At 38.3% G+C, this 6,000-nt stretch overlaps 1 long non-coding RNA gene across 1 annotated transcript; it reads left to right on the top strand.

Annotated features, from left to right (window-relative positions):
* Positions 1-251: 251 nt before the first annotated feature.
* Positions 252-2,907, top strand: LOC149097788 (uncharacterized). Its single transcript, XR_016204109.1, has 4 exons — positions 252-579; positions 1,438-1,510; positions 2,221-2,319; positions 2,792-2,907. It is a non-coding gene; the product is annotated as an uncharacterized LOC149097788 (long non-coding RNA).
* Positions 2,908-6,000: the final 3,093 nt, after the last annotated feature.

Genomic DNA, 6,000 nt, shown 5'->3' with positions numbered 1-6,000 from the left:
TTTTGGCCCATGCAACCCCCCTGGTTTAACTGTTCAGGCCGGAGCTGGTACCTATAAGTAACTGCCAGTAGCCAGGACCCTGCATGACCTCTACCCTGGTACCTCCCTTGACACTCTCTCCCCCTGCCCGGTGTCAGTGACAGTGATTTCATAAATCCAGACATACATTGACATGAAATGACTGGGAAATGGCGCAAACAGACATCTACAACCCTAATTGCACCTTCTTCGGTGCCCAGTTGAGAGTAACTATTGCCAAGCCCCTAGTCATTCAGCCTGAATATTAGCGAAGGCTATTGAGATATTTTTTATCCTTCGAATATTTTACATATATGGTCGCTCTTTTTGCAAAAGTTATTTTCCATAACCCTTTACTTCAAATCTATTCAATTCATAAATTTTGTTGGGATGAACGTGCAAACGTGAAACGTCACTAGGCTAAACTTATTTGGATCAATCATTCTCGAGAAACTCTTTGATGGACAAGAATGAGTAACTTTTGACTTGCATTACTATTCGTGTTTTACAGGACGTCTTACAGGAAAAGTGCCCCAGCTTTAAAAGTAAACTCGAAGGCCGGTAAGAGCTCAAAACGGTTTGTAGCCCATTAATAAACAAAACTAAAATTAAATACCTTTATTTAAGTGTCAAGTGTATTTAGCACTTTTGTCCTAATAGGCCACTTTCGATAAATTAAAATTCAGCTTGATAGCAAGGCCTAGAGGACAAAAACAAAAGAAATTAATAAACATGTCGTTCAATTTCCTTTGTTTGTGTCCTCTACGCCTCACTGCCAAACTGAATTTTAATACATCGAAAACAGTCTATTGGGGACATTGTACATGACTAAACAAATATTGCAAATAGAACTACATAAATTATTAAGAAACCCAACGGTTGGGAGGCTGACCGGTTAGCTATTTACACAACGCAGTGGAGGGTTGAACTCGGGACTACCAAGAACAAATCCAGATAACTGCAGGAAGGAGGATTGGAACCAGAGACCTCTAGATTTCAAATCCAGCACCCTAGACCACTCGGCCACGCCGCCTCCACAATTATATAAGACCCGGTTGACTCATCTTCTCGCACGTCACTGACATTTTCAACAAAGCTCTTTACTTTCAGAGTTAACAGAGTGCAGTTTCACTGGTTAAACGACAGCCATATTAGGGAGTTTAAGAAAACAATAAGGTTTGCACAAAAGGTTTAATGAGCAGTACAATGGCTATGTATGTGCGTTATAATTCTAGTTGCATTTCTTTGCCCTTCACGTGAGATGACCAACTTCTGCGTTTTCTGGAGAACGTGAACCACGACGGATATTTTTAAAATTTATGTCTCGAATTTTACGCAGTGTGCCATATTCAGTTTGGAGATAGAAACTGAATAGAATTCTTTTTCCCTGTTATAACTTTGCTTTTACTTATTTCTTAGAATCGGTGGATTGAACAGGGCTCTACACAAGCTCAATGAATACATGCAGCCAGTAGAGATTGCGTCAGACGACGTAAGTAATTACTCTGGCTTTAAGATTTTTTTAGGTTCTCAAAGCTCCAAAGGTTGAGGTTTTGAAAAGACGCTGAGAGCCACATAACTCCAGCATATAGATATCTGAGAGCTGTTGAGAGTGTTCCGAAAACTATTGCAATACATATATTTCAATTTACCAAAAGAGGAAGGCTAAGATCTTGATATAGATGAAATTTGGACCTCGTTCCTCCTCTTCATTCCTACTCCACTTTTCACCGTGTGGTTTATATATTTTTCTAGTGGACAGAAAATAATTACTCTGAGTTGATTCTCGCTACAAAGAAATCCTACGATAGAGCCTTAACGCCTTGGCCGTGACAAATACCAGAAATCCACTTTCGGTTCAGCAGTTTAAATTGTTAAATTGGAGAGTAAGTAGAAAAAAAGTAAATGATATATTAGCAATAGTAGAATTGCGACTAAAGTGTCATTATAACTCTGCTAAAAGAACTACTGCCGTTTGGAATTATGACTTTGAACAGTCGTTAAAACAGCGACGGCGACAAGTGACAACAACTACAACAATAATGGAGAATAACATTCAAAACATTGCGACTATCAAAAGTTCTATATTCAGAGCAACCGTTGAAGACTAATTCAGTTGATTAACTGAAAGTAACGAAAACAATTCCTGAGTGATTAATTAAACTCTAGCAATCACATTTCTTCCTTTTCTTGCGCTTTCAGTCAGGAGGACTATCAAAAGCCGTTCCGATTAGTTTCCCTGGAGATTTCACAGGGTCTTTGAGGTACTTCCCTTAGGGAAACTGAGAAACATTATCAAAGGTAATGCACGTTGATTGGTTTCTAAAGGAAACTTTTGGGCTGCGTCGGGGCTAAGAGGGGGGAGGCGAGTGGGGAGGCGAGGGGGAGGGGGCAAGTGAAACACTTAGCTCTAGAAACCCCATTTGCATTGAGAATTAATACCCCGGTTAGTATGCAAATGACCGTATAAAGAAATTCAGACGTACTCCAACCCATCACTCTACTCGAGGCCGCGAAAGTAAAGAGGACGGCAACCCACCCTCCCAGCCAACGAGTATTCGGGTTTGGGCTAGCCGTCCGCTTCTATTTTCACCGGTTCTTGGGCTTTTGTCAGGCCAGAGCGATTCCCCATCACTTATCACCATGTCGTAAATAACCATTCCCAAGTAGAATATTACACTATTTAACAGCTTGAAGTTGCAAGTCAGAAGGTTGTTAACCTGAGATGACGGTGCCGGGTTGTTCTTATCTATTTTATTTTTTGTCTCTGCAGATTTGTTTTTCACTCCGTTCCTTGATGGCGTAGTCCTTTTTGTAGAAAAAGTAGTCGAGAAGGAATGGGAACAATGAAAATAACTTTTTCAATGCATTAAATATTTCATTGCTTGAGCTCGTTTGTTGTGGTCCTTTATGTATTTCTCTCGAGAAGTGATGGCCGGTAATTTATCATTTGGCCTTCATCTGCCAGACGACCTATGGGGAAGAATTTCATTAGATTAAGACAGCATCCACACCACGCCGCGGGGGAAATTGAAAATGCAGCTTTATTTCACAGGTTAGCGCCTACTGTCCACACTAATCCGTCACGAAAACAGAGCTATTCGAAAACGCTCTCCAAAACGGAGGAGTTTTAAAACGCCGGCTTTTGTTTCAGTGTGGACAGAGGACATTTTGAAAACGGAACTTTTCAAAAACGATGACGTCACGATGATCATGAGCTTTCCCTGAAAAAATGTAAAATGACCGGTGATTGTTGCGTTTTTAAATTCAGTTCCTCCTGCTTAGTGTGGACGGAAAGCATTTGATGTGTTCCCAGAGTGAAACCTCCGTTTTCAAATTCTTCCGGCATAGCGTGGACGCGGCCTCAGGCTGCAAGTTCACTTAATTGAAATAAATTTTTGGAATAATAGCAATATCGATATCCCTGATTTTACAGCAAAAGCAGGTTAACGTGACCTGTCATTTCAGCTCTTCTAGGATGAGATTATATTGTGATTAGAAATACGACAAATAAAAGTGTAAATGTAATAAAAGTGGCAAATCAAGGCAAACACAACTGACGGTGGGAAGCCGTAACAGGCTCTGCTGAACTGAAAACTTTCTTTGGTGTCTGTGCTGCCCTGTAATTTAACAAAAAGCAGCTTGGTTTGAAATTTTTTCGCCATTTATTCAAAACCAAGCATACAGAATTTTTTATTCTTGCATATTCCCCATGCCATACATCGTGATTTCAGAAATTAGCATAGGTTTTCTATAACAGATCTGGTTCAAGTTCAAAATTCATGCTTTACCGATTTTCACATTTTTGGTTTATCGTTTCCATGGAAATATCGGTTACCTTCAAAACACATTCAACCAAATTTCAATCTTTTTCCAAAAACTGGTGTAATTTCCACATCGATCAGGGTAAGTAAAGGTTGGTAAAACGCCAATTGAAAAATGCTAGGTATGGTCCAGAAAAAACTGTATCGAGCCACCTTAAAAATTGTTTACCAACGCTTTGAGACTGAGTGTTCACAGACTTGAGACTTGAGTTGACCCCTTCGGGCGTACAAATAGAGTAATTTCATATCACACCTGAACGTAACACGTCATGTCCTAGAGTTATCAGACGAGACACATGAATGCGCCGGCAAAAAGGCAGATTTGCAAAAAGTTAACAGATGATCGACCAATCTCTCATTTGCATAATCTGACCCCAACTACTAACTTAATAAGTGTAGGTTTTTTTGCAGCAATGTTAATCAGTAAAATGGCGTATAATTTCCTTTAGCCCGATAGAAATGAATTTAAGGTGTCTCGATACAGTTTTTTCCGGGGCCATACCAAACATTTTTAATCAGCTTTCCTTTATCGGATCGATATGAAAATTAAGGGAGTCGGCGTTAGGAAAAGTTTCGTTCTCGAGATCGCGGAAAGGAAAACCAGCAAAACTTTCTTGGTTTCAAAACTAAACTTCAAAACACATTTTGGTATTATTGGAAGCAATGTCATCAAAAAGTGTTCGATACTATTGCGATGCAAAAGGTATAATTTGACATGTTTTGGCGATTTACTCGGGATCAAACATACAGAATTCTTTTATTCCTGTTTATTGTTTGCCATACACCACTTTTGTTTATTCTGTTTGCCATAGACCAACGCGATCGGCTGCAATTTTAGTGCAGAATTACATTTAAATTGAAAGCATTTCACATTTATATCAGATTACCAATACTCCAGGCTGGTAATTTGAAAACAAGCACAAAATCATAAAAGATGTTTAACCTTAGAAAATAATAAAATTGCCGACGATCGCGTTGGTCTTTGCTTTCATATAATAATTTTGTTGTGACAAGATTTTTTATATCTAAAGACACTCAAAAGAGAAGAATTGCTCTTTCTGGAAACAAAAGGTTTCATAACTTCGTAGTTCACATAACAGAGCGCCATTTGGCAGATTTCAGTCGTTCAAGGCACAATGGTACGAGTAAACTGAAGAAAAAACATGGAAAACCGTGCTATCTTCCGTCTCGTTCTGGTTGTTGGAATCATTTTGGAGCTACATACATATGTAATGCTGGGTAAGAAAATGTAAAATCTACTCTCAGTTTAGTTTTTTCGACGAATTTTAGACGAACGTTACTTATCATGATATACTTTGTACGAAGTTTAATTTAATTTTGATTTTTTTTTTTTTTGCACGACCCCAGAAGCTACTTAGGTTTAATTCAATCGTGCTTAAATACATGTTCTCTGTCTGTCTGTCTGTCTGTCTGTCTGTATTAACACTTAGTTTAACTGGTTGGCAGGGTGAAGGTTCGTAATGTTTGTAGACTTATCGAGCTTGAAAATGTCGTTAAACAAGATGTTATTGCATGAAACCACGTGTAAACGGAATTAAATGGTATATGTACACTACTCTACTCACAAAATAAGACTGCAATGCTTGTACATGCTGTTCAAAGAATTGTGCAATAAACAAAAAACTCCGAGATATATCGTGAGCATCTTGGAATTGGGTTTCCCGATTTTCAGTGTTTCGTTTTTCATTTTCACACCAGTTTAAAAAAGATAATTGGCATCTTCAGTTATCTAAATTTCAGCATAAAAATTGTGGCCTTTCTTAACCTTGTCAGCTTTTTCATAGTAATCATTCGATGACAGTCAAGATCAACTATGTATATTTAAATATTATAATAATACAAATTTTAATGCAGACTTTTTCTAACCTTCCAGGTGTAACGATATAAAGAAACAGCGTGAGAGGTAAATAACAGGAATTAGCAAGAAAAACCTCTCTCATGGGAAATGTAATATCGAAATGAAGCTGTTTTTTCCCAAATTTCCCTATAACATATAAACCTAGAACACAAATAGAAAACGTAGCTTTTTCTTAGTGTTTTTACAATAGCGCTGTGATGGAAAAAAGAAAAACCTTAAGCTTTGTAAGGGGGCGGGAGGAACAGTTCGCTTCCCACATGCTTAACTGAGAAATATGTC

This window comes from Orbicella faveolata, unplaced genomic scaffold (genome assembly GCF_042242905.1).
Source record: "Orbicella faveolata isolate gen_17 unplaced genomic scaffold, um_ofav_v1 contig_47, whole genome shotgun sequence".
Taxonomy (NCBI): domain Eukaryota; kingdom Metazoa; phylum Cnidaria; class Anthozoa; order Scleractinia; family Merulinidae; genus Orbicella; species Orbicella faveolata.
The sequence above is the reverse complement of the archived record's forward strand: the minus strand, read 5'-3'. Positions and strand labels throughout refer to the sequence as shown.